The sequence below is a fragment of the Myripristis murdjan genome, chromosome 16 (genome assembly GCF_902150065.1).
Source record: "Myripristis murdjan chromosome 16, fMyrMur1.1, whole genome shotgun sequence".
In the NCBI taxonomy this organism is placed as follows: Eukaryota; Metazoa; Chordata; class Actinopteri; order Holocentriformes; family Holocentridae; genus Myripristis; species Myripristis murdjan.
Window position 1 is genome coordinate 28,966,653 of NC_043995.1, and position 22,791 is coordinate 28,989,443.

General features: G+C 41.3%; 1 protein-coding gene and 1 pseudogene across 1 annotated transcript in view; one reads left to right on the forward strand and one right to left on the reverse strand.

Moving 5' to 3' along the window:
* Nucleotides 1–22,791, forward strand: part of dpy19l1l (dpy-19-like 1, like (H. sapiens)) — a 196,285-nt gene that overhangs the window by 61,805 nt on the left and 111,689 nt on the right. The gene's annotated exons all lie outside the window — the stretch shown is intronic.
* Nucleotides 1,296–15,105, reverse strand: LOC115373363 (uncharacterized; annotated as a pseudogene).

Genomic DNA, 22,791 nt, shown 5'->3' on the forward strand with positions numbered 1-22,791 from the left:
GGTTTATAGTTTGAACACTCCGTAGGATCTTTATTCTTTTTCAAAAATAAAGAAATAATAGCTAAATTAACATCTCTGGAGAAGGCTCCCTTTTCAATGGCATATTGAAACATATCAAATAGTACTGGCCCTAAGTCATTCCAAAATACAGCGTAAAATTCAGGCGGGATCCCATCAAATCCGGGAGATTGGCCTTTACCCATCTGGTCTATTTCCTCTTTAATCTCTTCTAAAGAGAAAGGGGCATCAAGGTTGTGAGCATCTAATTCAGTCAATTTTGGTGGCTGAGTCTTAGCCAGACACTCATCACATTTGTCTGCACTATGTGTAATCTCAGAGGAGTAAAGATCTGCATAGAATGAACAAAATGTTGCATTGACCTGAGCATTTTGGTTCTGTAAGTATGGCCCCTTCTGCTGATTTAACGCTAACAATACCTGCTAACTGTTCAGTATGCTTGAGTCTTAAGGCCAAGAGATGGCTAGGCCTCGCACCATTAAAATAATAGTTCTGTCTCGTACGCTTCATGAGGAATTCTGAACGCTGCTTGAGAATTGAATTAATTTCTTTTTTAACTAATTCCTTCTGAACTTTAACCTTTACTTCCAAAATATTTTGCACAATAAGTACCACTTATTTTCTAATGGTGCAACACCCATCACCTCTACGATGATCCATCATGGTTGGTAGAATCACAGAGGTCAGGCAGCTCTGTCACAGCAATATTTGTCCCTGGCATCATTATCATCACGATTGTTTTTTTTTGTTTTTTTTTTTGTTACCAACAGTTCAGGTGAACAAATGGACACAAAAAAGGATGTTTCAGTTTCAATACATATAATCATGTGACTGATATGTTGGTGGTTGTGCCACTTCTGAACACAACATTACTGTACATGTTGTGGGTAAACCTTGGTTTTATTCTCTTACATGATGCTATAGACGTTTTTGAATTTATATTTTATGATGTTAATGTAGAAGTTAACAGTGTTACTGTTTTAAAAAGTACAAATATTTTGAAATAGTTGTTTAAAGGACAGAGAAATGGTCTTGCGATCAGGGAAAGAAAATTGAAGGAGAAATGCTCTTCCCTCCCTCAACAACTGAGGTGCCTTTGAGTAAGGCACTGGTCCATACGTGTTTCAGATGTGTTTGCATATGATTGTACACGCTTTTATAAGAACATGTTGTGTTTGGAAGTAGCACAAAGGTGTGTTGTTCAGAACTAGACACAGAGTTGTGTTGAAAATGAATGAAAAGATTGTCCAGTAACAGTTTTCAGTATTCCAGATAAACTACCTGGGGTTGTTGTTGCCATTGTTGTCGAGGGAATTTCCAATGCGGATCGCAACTCCATTGATTCTTTCTGGTACAACATCTCTGTTAGTGATGCTGACAGAATCCACCTTATAGGTTTTGAGCAGGTCCAGTCGCCACCAGGGGCTGAAGTTGTCTTGCGTGTGACTGCATGAATCTTGGCCATAGTCGGTGTCACGATTCCCATCTATGGCATTCTTTGGGTTTCCAAGTGGATATAGTGACGACTGAGTTGCTCGTCCTCGGAGTGCCAAATTCTCTCCTGCACAAAGGACATGGTGACAAAAATCAACAGATCAAAATCATGACAATCTGTGGGTTTTATAAAACTCACCATATGTATTAAAAATCCACAATCCCACTAACTTCTGATTTCTCATAAATAGGAGATGCAACTTTTTTGTTCAATTTATCCCAGTTCATGTCTCCTATAAATCATTATGTTTCTTTAGTATTATTGTGGTTTGTGCGTAGATTCCATTTAGACACAAAACTTTGTCTTATGACTTGTATATCCATTGACTGGAGGAAAATCAACACTAATCACATTTTAAAACATGTCACAACTCAAACTCTCACCATTCGCAGCAGGATACCCATAGACTTCCACTTAGCAGAGTGAAAGGATCTTGTTATGACCCTCCATTTTCACAGTCACATAGCATCCCTCCACTTTGCTGGTAAAATCCAGAGTGAAAGACTCGCCCAATGGAACCTCGGGAACAGTACCATCTCTGCGAGACAGAGAGAGGAAAAAGTCCATAAAGATTTCTAAGATTAAAGGGCTAGTTTACACAAATATTAAAAGATATCACTATCTTCTTACTTTCAGGTCAATTGAAACATACGTTTACATGTTCACTAGTTCACATGTTATTACACATCGTGAGCCAGGTGGCACAGCTTCATTTCAGGCGGCTCCATAGCAACACACATGAATAGTAACAACAAAAGAGTGTACAGTGCAAGAACATGCACTGTTATTGCTGAGAGCTGGGTTACTTGAGTCTGTCTCAAAGATGAAGTGGCTCAGACTGCTGGCGCAGCGTTGTGGATGGGCAGTTTTAAATTAAAATTAAATTAGTTAAATATAAGTTCAGATTAATTATTTCAGTTGATAAGTGGTGGTTCAAATCTGTAATTCTGGAAACGTAACTGCAGAATGCAGTCCTGATGACCATCGGTAACCTTTCTTACTAAGGCCCTTCTCCCATGATTGGTCAGTTTGGCTGGGCAACCAGCTCTTGAAAGAGTCCTGGTTGTGCCAAACTTCCTTCAGTGCAGAAATGTTTTTGTAACCCTCCTCAGATCTGTGCCTTGCAACAATCCTGTCTCTGAGCTCTGCAGGCAGCTCCTTTGACCTCCTGGTTTGGTTTTTGCTCTGATATGCATTATCAGTTGTGAGGCCCTCTATAGAGAGCTGTGTGCCTTTGCAAATCATGTCCAACCAATTTGATTTACCACAGGTGGACTCTAATCAAGGTATAGAATCATCTCAGCAAGCATCAAGAGAAATGGGAGGCACCTGAGCTAAATTTCAAGTGTTGTTGCAAAGGGTCTGAATACTGTGATATTTCAGGTTTTCCTTTTTAATACATTTACAAAACTTTTTACAATTCTGTTTTCACTTTGTCATTATGGGGTACTGAGTGTAGATTAGTGGGAGAAAAAATGAAGCATCAGGCTGCAACATAAAAGTGAAAAAAAGTGTAGGGGGTCTGAATACTTTGAGTGCACTGTATGTGGATCTGTGTGTGTGCGTGTGTGTGTGTGTGTGTGTGTGTGTGTGTGACAGAGTGGACTCAACGACGCTATTTGTCACTTTTTGCCCTGCTCATTTCACCTTTATTTGTTTAGTTTCATTGCCTGTTTGACTGCCTCATTCTTAATGATCATCATTTATCTCCTGGGTCAACACAGTAAAGATAAACATATAACGAAAGTGAAGGTGTGTATCCGGTTTTAAAGCGGCTGCTCCTACCAACAGCAACAACATCAGCTTTCATATTAAGTTTATTCTCTGGGAGTGCCATTATCACTAACCTGTTCTTCCATGTAACTTTGATGAAACACATCTCACCTTTCCATGGAAGTGACATTGACCTGCTTTTATTCCGCTCCGTGTGGTTTGAACTGTGGCGGTTGGCGTTGCTGACTTCGCCAGGTTCTCTCCACCTCAGCAATTTTGGGCTGTCTGCTAGTGATGGCGAGATGAAGCTTCATAAAGCTTTGAAGCTTTCCAGCCAATTGGTTCGCAAAAAGGTTCATTTCTCGAGGCTTCATGCACACACAAACCCCCCTGCTGGTGAAAAACTGCAACACAGGCAGATTTCTTAAAGGTCATTTCACCTACAGTATTTGTGATACACTCATGGCTCTCTTGCAATGGTGCGGGCATGGGAATAATAAATTCATCTTCATATAGGCCTATGTATTTCATGTATGGTTCATGGATTCATTCAAATAAATATAATTTCTATTGTTTAGTGTATATGGGTGTGTAACGTGGCAAACCAATGAAGTCTAATGTTAACTGTCAAATGCTTGTCAGTATATAATTTCTGTTGATATTTGAAGAAATCATATAATAATGACAGGGGGACAACTGTATTACTGTTGTAGTGTTAACAAGGCAGGGGACAGTGATTGTGCTTATGAACATGGAGGAGGCCAGTGAATATGCTTGTGCAACTGATGTGGGGTCACTTTATTCATTTTTATTAAGAAATAGGATTTGTTCGACAGTGCTGGGATTCAGACGGTTCCTCTTTTTGAACCACTCCCCGAACCAGCGAGGCTTCAAACGTCATCAGTGACGTCACCCGCCGTAAGCGATACAAGCCTCGATACGCGCTTCGCTAAACACTTCCTGGATTTCTCGACACACGCTCCGAAGCCTCGGCACAGTACGTCCCATCACTACTGTATGCTGGCTGCGGATGTGTGGGATCGGAGTAGTGATGGGAAAATGAAGCTTCCTGAAGCAATGAGGCTTTCCAGCCCACTGCTTTGCCCTAAGGTTCGCTACTCGAAGTTTCATTCAGTGCTCACTAGCCCCATCTGCTGCTAGACTTAAACTATGACAGCCAAGTCATTTAAATAGATTTCAAATGTTATCACAATGACGAGTGCGATTAAGCAGTGACAGAAAATGAATGGATGGATGTTATCACAATATAGAATAGTGTTTAATCCCTGTACAATAATAATAAAGTCTATAGTGTTTTATATAACCCTGCTCTCCCTTTTTATTCCTAAACATTTTCTATACCTTCTTTCCCATTTTGGTTTGAGCTTTTCATGGCCATCAATGTTTATTATCTATTGAACACATTAGGTGTTGTGTGTTGGAAGTGCAGAGCTTAGGTGACACAGTATGTTCGGAGGGGGGCAGGGAGGGGAGAGGGTAATCATTATATGTTGTATTATAATACAAACTGTGCTACGAACGCGCGAACCAAAATACCACCTGAGTCAATATCAATATAGGGTACCATTTGGTGTCCCGGGCAGAAATCACTCACTTTTCATGAAAAATTTGCAAAATAACAAAACTCTGAGGGTTTATTATAAATGGCCAAACATTTAAACACACATTGGTACAGAGATACATCTTTAAAAGGGTGTTTTTCATATTTTAAAAAAAAAAATGTTCTATGATTAGATGCATGCGATTTTGCCATGTCCCAAACTCCTCTCTACTAACTTCACTGAGCATAGTAAGTAGATAAATGATATGCAATGTACAAACCTTTTACATGCTCTTGTTGCTCTCATCAAGTACTTGAATAAGATGAGTCAGTTGGATCATTTATGGTCTAATGTCATAACAATAATAAACGTTTTGCATGTGTCCCTGGATTTGCTGTCCACCCCTGCATTAGGTGGTTACTGCCATTATAAGAAAGCACCTGCTGTAATCAGTGACATCACTACCACTGCTTTGTCTTTTACAAATGGAGTGAAGAATAGCTCCTGCAGAGAGAGTATATATCAACATTTATATTTTGACATTTTCATCATGTTATGATTGAACTTGAATGTGTTCAATCTTAGTGTGTCCACCCTGTCGTTGCAAAATATGAATCCGTGGTACTTTTACCACCGATCTTTTGTAGCACAGAGATATGTTGCTCAAACACTCAGTATGTAGTGTTAGTGTATATTTATGAGTTGTAATGTGAACATAATAAATTATCTTGAAGGAGTGGATATTTACCAGTAAGCGTGACTCCAGACATTTTTTAACCCATTTAAGCCCACCGGCAACTATAGTTGCCGAAGTCTATGCCTGTCATTTTCTACTCAAAATAAAAAATCTATATGTTACTCATATAGTTTTCTTCAATTATATGATAGTAGACAACTTAGACAAAGGTTTTAAGAAAAAAAAATAAGTTTGCAAGTGCTTCCTGTCAAATGACATCATCGAGTTCCTGGCCCTTCCTCCCGAGAACATGGCGGCAGCAAACCCTCCCAGAAAGAGCTCATTTTCTTTAAATTATGATGTTTTCAACCCTGATATGTATATATGTATTTAATCATACAAGTCTCTTGAATAAGCCAAAAAAAGAATTTTGTACCTGGGATGAATAGTTTTTTGTTTATGGGCAAATTTGTGCAAGCGGCAACTATAGTTGCCGGTGGGCACATAGCTTGTAACTACCATGGGAAAACACTGTTTGCAGTATTGCTCATGAATTACTTATTTTAAATTGTAGAATGATGTACAATGGCTCATTTTAATCCTCTTAGATTACCTTTTCTAACTATATAAGTACACTGGTGTTCAAAAGCCACATGTCCCTAGATTTTGACACATTTACACACCTCATCTTGCTCGCTGCTAATATAATCAATCCTACTTTGCTTTAGTATTGAACTGAGGCAAAAAAAGACTGTTGTCCAATTGGAGATGCTTTTCCCTTCATACACAAGTACTAACCCCAACCAATGCCTCCACCCCCCGACCCAATCCCCCCATTCGGTAGCTAACACACACACACACACTCTCCCCAGGACCTCTCCCCAGTCCCCCCCAGTCTCCTCCTCTGCTAAATGTTAGCACTTTTCATATAATAATCAGGTACCAAATGAATAATCATGTATATATCCATGGATGACATAAGAGGAAAATCAGTTTTTAGAGGTTTTGGGTCATGTTTGAAAAATAAAAAGTCCATACTGTTTTAACATGAACTACAATTCATAATGTTTATATTTTATACGATGTTTATCTATTTCACATGCACTTTATCATTTCTAACTTTTTAAGTGCTTTTTAAACTTGTTATGGACTTTTAAAAAATGTTAATGACCCTTTATGAAATTCTTGTAATTGGTTTACATTTGCTGCAATTGGTGCTTTGATGTATCCAACTTGTTCCCACATTTTTTGTAGGTTTTGGATTGACAAAGTGTTATTTAATGTTTTAAACCTTTGAATTGATATTTTATTCTTCAATTTTGTGCTAAAACAGATTTGAGCTTACATGTAGCTCCAGCATAAAGATTGTTTATCATAAAGAAAATTGCTGGAATACTTTTTTTTATTTCATGATTTGATTTGACCATTGTTCAACATGTAGCTTAGAGGAACCAGGATTCGAACCGGCAACCCTATGATCATTGGGTGACCCCATCACTATCTGCCTGGGCCAATAATTCATATCCATGTACAGTTTTAGATCAATTGCTCAAGCCAAACTGAGGAGATACAGTGGCAGCTTACCAGCCATTGATTTACTGGTTTAGACCTTGATACAAGGTATGTGCCCACCGGCAACTATAGTTGCCAGTCATTAAACTGCTATTTTCTTCCAAGCAGAGTACAAAATGGAAAAAATACATACATAACATGATTGTTAGTGACTCAACTGACATAATTATATGCATGAAACCTTTGAAAAAAATTTGGGCATAAATGGGTTAATTTAATTTTTTAACAATATGTTAAATTATTATTTGTTTTAAAAATGTAAATTACTTATCAAACAGACCTAACAATTCAACTACCAATGAATGAGCAGTAGTATGCATGTGATAACACAGATTGAATATGAAAAATAAGCCGAAGTGATACCTCTTCTCTGAATAGACAAGCTAAGCCAGTGTGCTGCTGTTAGCAGTGAAAATAGAGAGGAGTAGCAACTCTTCACTTTGTTACACAATCTATGTCAGTGCGCTGCTGTAACTGGAAAGTTTCTTTGCTTTTTGGCTAGTGCTGTGCCGGTGCAGTTGTTATTATGTCAAATTCCGCATTAAAAATAGATTGTTTTATTTGGCTAATTCCGCGATTCCGTCCGCAATTCTGTGATCGATAAGTTGACCCCCCCCCCCCCTTAAAAAAACTCATCGGATCTGCACGATTCACACAAGTCACCCAAATAGCCACGAAAAAAGCGAGTTGCGCTTTTCGGCGCGCTGTTTGCATCCCTGATTTAGGGACCAACATGTTTTTGTTTTGTTTATATCAATCTTGTTTTTTCATCTAGTTGAAGGTTTTATTTATTTATTTTTGCTGTTGTTGGGTGTCATTTCCAAATGTAGCCTACCTGTGCACAATTCAAAATACAGTAGGTGAAAAAAGTCATGTTTTGACAAAAAACATTTGTTGACAAAACCATAACATTGTTTCCTTTAAATATATATGAGGCACTTCACTATTGTCCACCCTGTCATGGTAAGGTCCACCCCGTCATGTTCATGTTTTATGTGAATAAATAATTATTTTCACAAGTTATCAAAACCTTTTGTGTGATTTTGCTCTGAAGAGATTAGGGCCAAACAGTATTATTTCAAAGTTTGACCAGATACCTTTATTTATAGAGTTTATTCAGAAAAGAAAGTACAACTTTCACAGATTTTACATATACAAACATATTTTTCCATAATTTCTGTATTTTTGAGAGATGTTTTCCAGAAACTAAAATATATTCCTGAACGAGGGACCAAATACCTTTCTGAAAATGTACATTTTGTAATCAGTATATGATTAGAACATATTTACTCTATTTAGAAATTGTCCCATGACAGGGTGGACACATTTTGCAATTCGCTTGTACTTTCTATGCTTGCAGTCAATTTATAAAAGGTGCAGGAGCTTGACCAACATGCATTTCTAATGGCTTAAGGTCTACTTTATACAATGGATATGGAGTTCAGTGGAAAATCTCATCTTTTTTTGTGTGACATTGGGAAGTCTCAATGGCACTCTATACTGATATTGACTCACCTACTACAACCCACAAAGCGTCGCGGTTTTGTTGTGCTTTTATTTTGAAAAACGACACGCAAAATGAACCAGTCACGTTACCTGTGTAATGCGAGGCCTCGTTTGTAATTCGTCACGTGGTTTTCAGCAAACCGATGCAAGCCTCGAAGCGGGGCTTGGTCAGACACGCCCCCTTCATTCTCGGTACACGCCTCGAAGCTTTGCTTCAAACGTCCCATCACTAGATCAGAGTTGTCTATGCTGTGGTCCGCTCTCTTCCGCAGCGTTTAATTGCGGTCTGTTGCTTTCCCTATCCTTTCCGGCGGGGAAGCGGCACCTGTGCTCCGTGGTAGGTGGCCTGTAGCCAGATTACGCCTCTTCATTCACATTTTAACACACGATTGTAATTGTTTTGTGTGCGCGTTTCGCAGACAAGCTTTGGCCTGGCTGTGCGCTGCGGTGCTCCACTCTCCGGCGGTCAACGCCCTGGTGCACCGGGACTCTACTGCTGTCTTGTCTATGATCTTGTCTTGTCGTGTCTTGTACTGCCTTGTCTATTATTTCATCTGTTGTCTTGCATCTGCCATGTAGCTATTGTTTGTAGCCGTTGTTTTTTTTTTGTTTGTTTTTTTTGTTTTTTTTGTGCTATATCCAGTTGCATTACACTGCTTTGCACAGCTACACTGTATATTGTTGTCTCCCGCTGTGGCCTTAATCACGCCACCGTTTTGTTTTATTTCACTTGTTTACTGCCAGTGACTACTATAAAGCCCCTTTTCCACTAGTACCTACTCAGCTCGACTCGGCTCGAGTCTACTCGGTTTAAGAGCTTTTCCATTAGGTCGTAGTACCTGCTAGCAGGTCCCATTTAGCACCTACTCAGCCGGGGTTCCAAGCGAGCTGAGTCGAGCTGAGTCGAGCTGAAAATGTGACGTAAACGCCGTGCAGGCAACTGATTGGACAGGGAGTGACGAGAGCGACTCCCGCACAAAAACAAAACCCGACATTTAAAAAAAAAAAAAAACGGCAACAGCGGCCGTGCGCATTGATCGTCAGTGAAGTTGTCAAAGTCGGAAAATGGCAAGCAAACCGCGACCGCGGTCAAATAAAGACGTGGAGACTTTTCTGAGCTTTGTGGCGGCCCAAAGAATCCAGAGGGAGCTGGACGGTGCGCCGGCGACTCCACCCACGGCGCGGTGCTACTCAATTGTAATGGAAAACCACCTAAACCGTGTCGAGGCGAGTAGAGTCGAGCCGAGTCGAGCCGAGTAGATACTAATGGAAAAGGGCCATAAGTGCTGTGCTGTGATTGGCCGATCTCCCGCACCATTGTACACTGAGACGAACTACTATTAGCCCACTTTCGGGTCAGTCCTGAGTAAGCCCTGATTCATTTTATATTGTTTTCCTGTATCTTGCCTGTTGTGAATATTGTGTTGCTTTGAGTTATTACTATTTGCTTTGCTTTATCTTTTGTTTTCTTTCTTAATTTCGTTGTGTGTGTTTAATGCTTTGTTTGATTACTTTAAAGTTTAAGTGTGTTTAATTCATTGTTTATTCCTTTGGTGGTTTTGAGCTTTCTTTTCTCAATTGTAATTGCTTTGATTTTCTGTTGAGCATACTGGTACTGGCGACCCCAAGTGAGGTTTCTGTAGTTGCAGTATTATAGTATTTGAAAAGAAATCTGTGTCACTGGTTGTATTCCACCTTGTTTTAATACTTGGATAATAAATCTATATTTTTATACTGATTTCACGTCTGGTCTGGGTGCATACGAACCTGTAAATTAAGTTCCTTGGGGTGAAATTCCCCCAGGTGGCGTTGTCGAGCACATTTAAATTCAAACCTTAGTAATATTTCTTTCAACCACCCGTTTTGCCACACATTGACTCCAATTGTTCACGAGAGCAAAATTCAAAATGCTGTCAAAAACTGAGTTTTTGACCCCCAATTCATGCTAGATCATGCAGATCACAGTTGGGCCATGTGCCCAAATTATGAAGAAGACTTTGCGCAATTTCCCAAGATCAGGAAACAGTTGGTGGATTTCAGCAGATGTTTTTTTAGGGACAGCTCTTACTCAGTCATATCTCCTAAATTCAGTTAGGGTTAGTTATTGTAATATCTACTATACTGTTATTGTTCAAAATTTACTGTGTTTATTGTTGTAAATCAGATATAATATTTTTCTTATGCTACTCTCATTTTGATTTTATTTCTAAGGTACACCTCTTTCACCTCCTTTAGTGGTTTTGCCCGCTATAGAAACAGCACCCAGAGGTGTTCAAAATGGCCTGGAAGGGGTTAATCTTGAAATCCATGTTAAAAATGATTTAGTGTAACTCCATATGAGTCACTTCAAAGATTTTGAGGATAATAAGTACAAATAGTAACAATAACAAAGGGATAAATGACAGGTGGACATTTTTGTCCACTTGAAGGGTCATGGGTGTGATAAAAATGAATTACAGGGTCAAATAATGGACTTTCATGCTGAAAGTTGGGATTTTCAAATTTAACCCAAAATTACCCGCTCTTGCCAAAAATCACCCCCCTGTGACCTTTTGGTGGTCACTTTCTAGAAAATGGACATTTTTGTCCACGAAGGGTCATGGATAGGTTAAAAATGCATTACAGGGTCAAATAATGGATTTTTTTGCTGAAAGTTGAGATTTTGAAATTTCACCCAGAATGACACCCACTCACCAAAAATCAACTCTGGTGAGGATGGTGATTGTCTATGAGGGAGTTTTGAATTTTGAAAATGGACAAAAACGTCCAGGGGTCACACGAGGGTTAAAGGACAGAGAAATGGTCTTGTGATCAGGGAAAGAAAAGCGAAGCGAAGGAGAAATGCTCTTCCCTCCCTCAACAACTAAGGTGTCTTTGAGTAAGGCACCGGTCCATACGCTGTTCAGATGTGTTTGCATATGATTATACACGCTTTTATAAGAACATGTTGTGTTGGGAAGTAGCACAAAGGTGTGTTGTTCAGAACTAGACACAGAGTTGTGTTGAAAATGAATGCCAAGATTGTCCAGTAACAGTTTTCAGTATTCCTGATAAACTACCTGGGATTGTTGTTGCCATTGTTGTCGAGGGAATTTCCGATGCGGATCTCAGCTCCATTGATTCGCTCTGGTAGAATATCTCTGTTAGTGATGCTGACAGAAACCACCTTATAGGTTTTGAGCAGGTCCACTCGCCACCAGGGGCTGAAGTTGTCTTGCGTGTGACTGCAGGAGCTTTGGTTCCAGTTGCTGGCACGATTCCCATCTATGGCATTCATTGGGATTCCAGCTGGATACACTGATGACTGCGTTGCTCATCCTCGGAGTGCCAAATTCTCTCCTGCACAAAGGACATGGTGACAAAAATCAACAGATCAAAATCATGACAATCTGTGGGTTTTATAAAACTCACCATATGTATTAAAAATCCACAATCCCACTAACTTTTGATTTCTCAGAAATAGGAGATGCAACTTTTTTGTTCAATTTATCCCAGTTCATGTCTCCTATAGATAATTATGATTTAAGACCGAAATAAACTTATTCATTTATTGCAGTTTGTACATACATTTCATTTAGACACAAAACTTTGTCTTATGACCTGTAAGTCCATTGACTGGAGGAAAATCAACACTAATCATATTTCAAAACATGTCACAACTCAAACTCTCACCAGTTGCAGCAGGATACCCATAAACTTCCACTTCGCAGAGTGAAAGGACTTTGTTTTGACCCTCCAGTTCCACAGTCACATAGCGTCCCTCCACTTTGCTGGCAAAATTCAGAGTTAAAGACTCGCCCAATGGAACCTGAGGAACAGAACCATCCCTGCAAGACAGAGAGAGGGAAAAGTCCATAAAGATGTCTAAGATTAAAGGACTAGTTCACACAAAAATGAACAAAAATATCATTATCTTCTCACCTTAATGACAATTGAAACATTTGTTTACATGTTATTTATACACATAGTGAGCCAGGTGGCACAGCTTCATGTCAGGCGGCTCCATATCAACTTACATGAATAGTAACAACAAAAGAGTGTGCAGTACAAGAACATCCAATCAGACAACTTTTTGTGGATAAAAAAAAGCTCAGGAAAGAGTAGTGGTCACTTTATCCACATGCTTATTGTCTGATGAGTCTTTATATTCACTTACGCTTTTGTTCTCCAATCTTGAATAGGAGAATCCGAGATGTAGATATTTGCCCCACTGGTCTGGTGTGCACAGCAGTCTCCTCTGACTGTGATGATGATGGAGGTGATAATGTAGGAGTCCAGCAGGTCCACTCTCCACCAGGGGTTCGTTTGTGGGTGAGTATTAGTGCATGATCCAGCCATGAATTGAGATTGGTGGTTTCTATCGATGGCATTGGAGGCGGCACTGTAGCCTGTCCATGGTGCGCCTATGATCGATGACTGAGTCGCTTTCCCACGCAAGGCCAGATTTTCTGTGAATGTGGCATACATTACATATACATTTAGTTGATGATTTGTCATTGTTTCTCAGTAGCTTGCCACAGCTGGTTGTGTCTAGTATAAACAATATGTGCTGCTGCCGCTGCTGTTTAGGCACCATGATCACAGTTATTGCAAACTTACCCTGCATTTCAGCTAATCATGTAGTATCTGTCACCGAATGCTGACTCACTTTCACAGTATCAAACAACACATGGCAAGGCGCTGCTAATGGCTGGTAGCTGCTGGTGCTAAAGACAAGACAGGTAACTGTGTCACAGTAATTTAAATATGGAAACAAAGCTACCTTTGCCTGTTCAGTTTTACTTAAAATGGGAAAAAATGAACCCACCACAATAATGTTCCTCATATCTTTTATTTCTAACCTGCATACTGTAGATTTAGCCATGTTTTGCACACAGCCGATTCTCCAACTGACCTCTATGACAGAAACAGCTGCGACTAGATTGACACAACTGCAAAGCTTCTGATTTTATTTAAATAATCACAGGCTGTGATTGTAATTCTCCAGCAGTCAAAGATACACAGCATGAGAAAAAAAGGAGGAAAATCCGCACACTGAATTGGAGCTCCCAATAAACTTTATTGACTAAAAAACGACGTTTCGTTTTACAGTCTTCCTCAGGCAACTATAGAGTAATGACATGGCAAGTGGCAGGTGGACACCTTATACAGTTTATTGGGAGCTCCAATTCAGTGTGTGGATTTTCCTCCTTTTTTTCTCATTTGGATCCTCTGATCATCCAGCTCCTGGCCTAAAACAGGATTGGATAGCATGACATGATATTTATTGCATAATATTTATTGCAGATATGTTTTAATTGTATGCACACAAAAGCACTTTTATGGCTGATGATTGTATTTTTTAACTGTTTCTGAGAGCCAAATGCAACAAAATTTCATTCCAGTGCACTGTTTTTCATGCATGTGTGCTTGAATGACAATAAAGTTATCTATCATCTATCATATCTATCTATCATTTTATGGCAACGACAACATAAATATTACAAGATGTCATGGTTTTGTGTTTTGTTTGGTTCTGTTTCATGTGTGTTTCTGTCATGGTTTTGTTTCTTGTGTTTTGTTTGATTCTGTTTCATGTGTTTCATCTGCCTCGTTCTTTTTAGTGATTTCACCTGTGTCTTGTTTGCTCCTCCCTGTGCCACACCTGTCCTGTGTCTGTTAATCATCCCTCCCAGTGTTTCCCTCAGCCTATCCTCTGTGTTCTCCTGTCTTGTGCTCCAGCCCCTTCCCCAGGTGTGTCTTGTTTGATGATTAGTTCTTGTCTATTTAAGTCTTGTCTTGAGTTCTGTTCCTGGTTGGTCCATTGTGTTATTCTGTGTTGTGTTGTGCCTGCCTTAGTTTCTTGTGTGCCGGTCGTGAATTAAATTTTGTTTTCATTGAGCATTTTGCCTGCGGCTCCTGCTTTTGGGTCCTCCTCCACCTTCTTCCAGCCCCCCGTGACACAAGATCATATTTACTTGAAGCGGTGGTAACCGTGCAGGTGCCCAGGAGAAGCAGCAGGAGGATAATTATGGTGTGTTTCATCTTTCTGGTTGAGAGAGAGACAATAAACAGGGGCATTAGTAGATTTGTCATCATTACTGTGTGAAACTGATCAACAACACATGGCTCCACCTTACAGTTTAATTTCAAAAGAGGTAATAAAGTGATTCCCAATGGAAGCAAAAAAAAAAATGAAATAAATAAAACAAGTCATGAACTCATCATTTAAAAAAAAGGAGTATAAAAAATATAAAACATAAAATTCAAGCAACATCTGGAAAGGCTCTCAGATTAAAAGATCAGAAGCAAGGAAACACATTGCTCCTCTGAAGAGCGAGCTTTCTTAGATGGAAGGTAAGACTGCCACACAGTTTCTTTAATTACACTTGAACTTTAACTAAAATTTCTTTTATTGCTCAGGCAGTGGATCAGCAGAGTTGAATCAAAAGACACTTAAAGAATAATTTGGGGAGAGAAAGAAAAATGTTTCGCACCTTCTCTCTGGTCAAAAAGGATTTAAGGAGAGATGAAGTAAAAATGCTATCAAAGATGGTGAGTCTTGATGCACTTTCTTCAAGCAGCTCGCCGATGCGCTTCAGAACTGCCTGTTTGCAGCTCTTTTTATACCTCTCTCTCTCTCTCTCTCTCTCTGTCACACACACACACACACACACACACCAGATCATGCAGATCACAGTTGGGCATCACCATGTTCCCAAATTATGAAGTAGACTTTGCACATTTTTTTTTTATTATTAAGATAAGGAAACAGTTGGTGGATTTCAGCAAATTTTCTTGGACCAGGGTGTTGTCTGTTTACTTTAGTTAACTCATAAGAACAGTTTATTTTCCAGAATAAAAATTATATGATTACAACTTTTAGTACACAATTTAATATACACGTTGTAAGAAGGATTTACATAATTGTAGTATTATCATTCAAGAGATATTTTTCTCACCCAGTTGAGAACTCAGAGCAATCCACCACTTCTCAATCTCTAGCTCTTGCTGTGTGTCTCCTTGCCCAATCGTGCTGTCAAGGCCACCACACACCTGCCATCACTGCACAGCAATGGTCGGGGCTGGGCAATTTTAGGCATTTCGGAGCAACAAGTGGAGAATAGGAAGATGAAAAGAAAGGTGGCATTGTAAGGTGCATTTTGCATCAGTCGAGGCTTGAACTGACAGTTTCTTGCATGAAGGATAATGCTCTGTCTCACTGAGCTAATTGGCAAGTGTCAATTAATGCGAGGCTTCACAAATTGACTAAGCCAGTCAAATGATAGCAGCCACCTACGCATGGAAAGGCAGATTTCAAACCACTGTAAAAAAAAAAAAAAAAAAAAAAAAAAAAAAAATCAGTCATCACGACAAAATTCTGAAAATACACATATTGCATGTAGACAGCATGGAGATGTTGGTAATTTGTTTTTAACAATGACTGATTTGCTCCATAAGTGAAAAGTGTACAAAGGTTCCTTCGGTAATGGGGCTTCATTATGATGAAAGTTGCAAAGCTGTAGCACATATGGTTGATATGTTATGAATTTTCAAAGTTTTGAAATTTAGAGGCTTGCTGTAGTGCCACCATCAGGCCTATTGGCTCGTGTTTGCAGCTGAGGAAATCTGGCATGGGACTGGACCTTTGTGCAAAGTTTGGTGAGTTTTGGCACATGGGAATGTTGCACAAGCTGAGGCTTGAACTCGCAATCATTGACACCGAGGCCTGGCCTCTATCTCACTGAGCTAAAACTTCACATGTAGCTTCACAAACTGACTGAGCCAATCACTGACATGCAGGACAACAGCCATCCATGCATGGAAAGGCAGATTTTAAACAGCTGTCAAAAATACAGTTATTAAGACAAAAATCTGAAAATACACACATTGCATCTAGACAGCATGGAGATGTTGATCATTTGTTCTTAACAATGATTGATTTACTCCATAAGTGATAAACTGATGTTTAAAAATGCCATTCTTGCATTGACTCCAATTGTTCACGAGAGCAAAATTCAAAATGCTGTCAAAAATTCAGTTTTTGAGATACAGTTCTGAAATTTGCCACACATCATCTACCATGACTCCAAATTTTGTCAATTTTTTCATGAACATTGAAAATTTACTTACCAAGAATTTGCAAGTATATGTTTACAATAACGTTTACAGTCAAACATTTTAATGCTCTGTAGGCTCAATTTTTGATAAATCAAAAATCTGTGTAGATCATTTGTGTAGGACAGTCTGAAGATGCTCTGTAGCAAGTTTGGTGACATTTGAGCAAAAATTGTGGGAGGAGGTAGGTTTAAGTTTTACAGTTTTTCAAAAAAAAATAGAGTGATGGATTTCATAATTTGCAATAGGTTTAAATGCACAAACGTTTCTTCAGTATTGGGGCTACATTTTGGTGAAAGCTGCAAAGCTGTCGCACATATGGTTGATTTGTTATGAATTTTCAAAGTTTTGAAAGTTAGAGGCTTGCTGTAGTGCCACCTCATTTTTTTTGTCTTTTTTTAAATCCAAAGACATGTATTTCACATCCACATGATACACTGCGTAACTAAGACAGCTTGTGAGTTGCCACAAGGTTTATTTATTCACTTTGGAATAGTGTTCAGGTGTCCCCAGGTGCATTGTAACATGGCGCAGTGTAATCTGGGGCAGTGTTCTGGTGTCACAAACCAATGTCACTTGGAGCAGTGTTCAGGTGTCTCCAGGTGCAGTGTAACCTGGCACAGTGTTCAGGTGTCACCTGGAGCGGTGTCCAGCTGTCCCCAGGCGCAGTGTAACCTGGCAGAGTGTTCAGGTATTAGCAGGCGCAGTCACCTGACATGGTGGCACGGTCTTCAGGTGTCATTTGGCGCAGTGTTTCACCCTGCTTCACCCTGCTTCACCCTGCAGTGTTCAGGCAACACCTGGTGCGGTGTTCAGGTGACACCTGGTGCGGTGTTCAGGTGACACCTGGTGCAGCGTTCAGGTGACACCTGGTGCAGCGTTCAGGTGTCACCTGAAGCGGTGTTCTGGTGTTCCCTTGCGCAATGTAACCTGGCACAGTGTTTACGTGTGACATGGAGCAGCATTCAGGTGTCCCCTGGCTTGGTGCAGCCTGGCACAGTGATCAGGTGTCACCTGTGTGTCATGGTTTTGTGTTTGTTGTATTTTGTTTGATTCTGTTTCTTTTGCCTTTGGGAACCAATGGAATAGAGTTTAAAATGAAAATGAAATGAACAATATATTATGCTTTCATTAAGCTTACAAAAACGAATACAGCCCATGTTCATATCGAATTAATCACTCAGCCTCTCAATCATTATTCGATTGTTTAAAAAAAAAAAAAAAAAAAAAAAAAAATTAAGCCTGTCTGGGTGTCTGTTGCAGACTAGCCTCAACTCAGACACCAGCCCCAGCATCCCAGCAGCCCCAGCTACCAGCCTCAGCAGCCTGGCGAGTCCAGCCACCAGTCCCAGCAGCCTGGTGAGTCCAACCACCAGCCTCAGCAGCCCGGCGAGTCCAGCCACCAGTCCCAGCAGCCTGGTGGGTCCAGCCACTAGCCTCAGCAGCCTAGCAAGCCCAGCTACCAGCTCCAGCAGTCTAGCAAGCCCAGTTCCCTGTGTTCGACTGGCTGACCCGGTCCCAGTCCCTGTCCCAGTTCCCCAAGTTCGACTGGCTGACCCGGCCCCAGTCCCTGTCCCAGTTCCCCAAGTTCGACTGGCTGACCCGGTCCCAGTCCCTGTCCCAGTTCCCCGAGTTTGACTGGCTGTCCCTGTCCCAGTTTCTGTCCCAGTTCCCAGAGTCCGACTGGCTGCTCCTGTCCCAGTTCCCCGAGCTGGACCGGCTGCCCTGGCACCAGTCCCTGTTCCAGTCCCAGTTCCCCGAGCCCGACTGGATGCCCCAGCCCCAGTCCCTGCCCCCCAAGTTCCCGGAGTGGATGCTGCCGCTGCCCGGTGGCCCCAAGTGGACGTTGCCACTGCTGCTGCCCGGCGGTCCCGAGTCCACACTGCCACTGCCGCTGCCGCTGCCTGGCGGTCCCGAGTCCACGCTGCCCGGCAGTCCCGAGTCCACGCTGCCCAACTTCTGGGAGTCTGCGCTGCAGAACTTTATGGTTGGCCTGCAGTCTGGTGCCGCCCGCACTGCCACCATCCAGGGAGGTTCTGCCTTGGCCGCCAGCGCTCTGGCCGTCTGCTCGAGCACCACCCCGTGCTTGGTTCCCGGCACCCGGGCCGTCTGCCCAAGCGCCGCCCCATACTTGGTTCCCGGCGCCCTGGCCGTCCGCCCAAGTGCCGCCTCGTCCTTGGTTATTCGCACCCTGGCCGTCCGCCCGAGCACCGCTCCGTCCTTGGTTCTTCGCGCCCTGGCCATCCGCCCGAGAACCGCCCCGCCCTTGGTCATCTGCCCTCCGCCCTCCGGCCTTCGACCAGACTCCGGCTCTGAGCCCTGTTTTGGCCTCCTCCTCCTCCCCCCGTCTTATGACGGCCATCCATCCCCGGTCTCGTGCTCCAGCCCCTTCCCCAGGTGTGTCTTGTTTGATCATTTGGTTCTTGTGTATTTAAGTCCTGTTTTGAGTTCTGTTCCTGGTCGGTTCATTGTGTTGTGCTGTGCTTCATTGTGTTCTGTTCCGTTCTGTTTCCTGCCTGAGTTTCTTGTGTTCCCTGATAATTAAGTTTTGTTTTTCATTGAGCATTTTTTGCCTGCGGCTCCTGCTTTTGGGTCCTCCACCTTCCAGCCCCCGTGACACTGTGATGGTGTTCAGGTGTCACCTGGAGTGGTATTCATTTTTCACCTGGAACGGTATTCAGGTGTCACATGGAGTTCTGTTCAGGTTTCACCTGGAGCAGGACCACCTGGCATGGTCTTCAGTGGTCACCTGGAGTGGTGTTCAGGCGTCACCCAGCACGGTGTAATCTGGCACAGTGCTCATTGGTCACCTGGAGCCATGTTCAGGAGTCACCTGGAGTGGTACTCATTTGTCACCTGGAACGGTCTTCAGGTGTCACCTAGAGCAGTGTTCAGGTGTCACTTGGCACGGTGTCCTCTGGAGTGGTCTTCAGTTGTCACCTGGAAGATGTTCATGTGTTCCCTGGCGTAGTCTTCAGATGTCATCTGGAATGGGGCTCAGGTGTCACCTGGAGCAGTGCTACCAGGCATAGTCTTCAGGTGTCACCTGGTGCGGTCTTCAGGTGTCAGCTGCAGTGGTGTTCAGTTGTCACCAAGTGACATTGTGCCAGGTGACACCTGAACACCGTTCCAGGTGACACCTGGAGACCATGCCAGGTGACACCTCATACCAACAATGTACCTGACCACACCTCATTTTGAGACCTTGGGCACACAGATGGGCATGAGTGCTATTTCAACAAAGTGGGAGCTGGACGGGAACGGCAACCATGCCCGTTGGAAACTAGCAAAAACTACTGATGTCGCACTTGGTGCTGCTTTGCACCAGGTGTAAGATGTTGACGTTCTCTGCAATTTCGGTGAAAAAGTATGCTGTATTCAGGTATCAGAATTGGTAATCTGCCAAAAGAGTTGGCATACTGGATATTGGCAAAAAATTCTATTATATGTTTCATAACTGATGGTCTAGTTGCTTTCTTCTGATCTTGCTTTTAATCTTGCTTCTTTGCTCCCTTCCTAAAACATAATTTTATTAGAGGGCCTTAATACTGTTGTGTGTGTGTTCCAATATTGAACACTGTAAAAGTGCAGTCTACACCTGATTGTATTTGCACCCATCTTGACATTACATCACCCCTAATGTGCGCGATCAAAGACTGAAGTGACAATTGAAACGCAACTGGCCTTGACACAAAAAAAGCTTGCTCGTGTTTGGCTTGCTTTACTGGTACTGTTCTTCTCCAAAATGAATGGCCCAGCGACGTACCTGGAAAAGCAAACAACAAGATTTTGAAAGGCAACCCAAAGCTGTAAAAAATGTTTTGAAGGATGCACAAACACTTGCTTGGTGCTTTATCAACAGACTTTTACAGCCAACTTACTTGCTAACTGGTGGAACTTCTTTATTCGAGTATCACCATGAAACAACTCCCCTTAGCAAGTCAGTAAGTAAGTAAGTAACATTTACTTCTAGAATAAATTGAACACAGCTCAAGCTGACCAAAGTGCTGTACAAAGGACATGCAAAGTTAACAGTAAACAATAAATAAAAAACAACAATAAACAGCAAAGGTTACATACAGAGTTACAGACATGACAACAAATTATAAAGTTAGCAGGCCAGTCATGGTGCAGCGAGTACACCATGATTGTCTGTGACCGTGGGACATATAAGAGAGATTTTTTGTCAGATCTAGGACCAAGGAGATGAGTGCCAGTGAATTAGGTCTGTGATGTAACACAGAGCACATGGAGTTTAAATTGATTCCTAAAATCAAAAGGCAGCCAATGAAAAGAGGTTAGGACTCGGGTGATGTGCTCACACTTTTTAGTACAACATCCTGGCAGCTGCATTTTGGATCATCTGCAGTCAAGATAATGAGGACTGGGGAAGGCTAAAAAAAAAAAAAAAAAAAGGATTTGCAGTAGTCCAGTTGTGATGTAATTAACACTTTTTCCATATCAGAGAAGGACATGCAGAATTGACGCTGAGCTCAGAGATCGTTCCTAACTGGTAGTAACTATTTTTAACAATAGAACTGATTTGTTTGTCAAAACAGAACAGAATCAAATTGTTGAGAAGAGCCATACTAGTTATCACTCCTCCTCCACTTCATTGGTTCACTGATTGTTTAGCTATATATCCTCCTGCATTGTTTTGTTCTGTTTGGCAGCCTGACTGAGCACATGTTGGTGATCCTTTGCATCAGTGCAGAGCAAGGGTTATGCGTGACTGAAGTGAGCATTTATTTAATTTGGAGTAGTTAAATGTTTATGGATTTATGTTGTAAGGTGGCTAGATAATTCATTGCTGTAGGTTGAAGATATATTTCCCTTTTGGATGAATATTGTTTGGTCCCTTGATTGTTTGCCTCAAGATTGCAGTTTGATTATTATGTGTAAGTGGCCAGTGCGCATGATCATTAACTGTGATTATACAACTATTACCAACAAAATAAAATGTATAATCAAAATGTATTCATACTGTGGTTAATGTAAAAGTTTTTTTTTTTTTTTGCTAGTAGGCCTATTCTCTCCGTTTCAGTGGAAATCTGAGAGATCTGACGTTAACTAGTCCGTGTCAGCCAGCCAACTTGGACTTACCATGTTTTCTAGACATCGTGATTTCCCAAAACTGAATAAATACCACAGATCTATAGCAACAAAACTGCTCTGATAGCTCAATCATGTTGTTACTAGAATATCCGCTGGAAAAAAAATATATATATTTTTTTCATGGACTGATAGTTATACTTCTGCCGACTTCTCAGTCATTTTTAATCTAACAGGTGCCGTGACAGCGACTCAGCAGCATAGCTGATCTTTAGTCTGTCTACAACCATCTTATGAACAGTTAGGCTATATTTAAATATAGGCTACTGCTTTCCAGTGTCGGCACCACAACAAACAATCTTTTCATAAACTCACCGGCAGATGTTTTATTTCAGCTGGCGGTGTGTCACTCCAATTTAACGTCAGCTCCGATTAATGTGGCTAAGCAGCAAAAGTAACAGTAAGCAGTCACATTAAGGCTGAACAGAGTTATATAATTTCAACCCCACCTTTCAGGGGCTTTTGCTAATCACCTTTTCAGGCTGTTATCAATTTATCTCTGAAATAAAGACGACAGTTTTCACAGATGTGTTGCTTTATTAAATGTTCACTTCAGTGTACAGATGCAAACAAATTGACAAATTAATTCAATCAATGGCCTAGGCAACTCATAAAGACTAAACAAATTAACGATTAATAGGCTAATTAATAACTGATAACATTAACACATTAATAACAAGAAAAAAGCTATACCCGCACATCTCCGTGGAAAATCTTACAGGTACTGTCCGTGGTGCTGACTCCGCATTTCATTCTCTATTGTAGAAATTAAAGCTCCATAAAATTCACGGAGGATCTTGTTCAGCTCTTCTTTACTTGCAGCTGAGAAATCAGCTGTTTGCCAGGTGTTTGTCAGGTAGTCTTGTAGACATTTGACGGTCCAAGACACTGACTGGGCCGTACCGGCTTCATTTCCTGACCTTTCCAGCTGATCCAGCCCTTCACACGTCACTCTCGTGAATCTCTCCTTTTTCTCTTCTGTCTTGTCTTCCTCGTTCAGCCGTTTATCCAAACTTAGGTCGCCAAATAAATCAAAATTG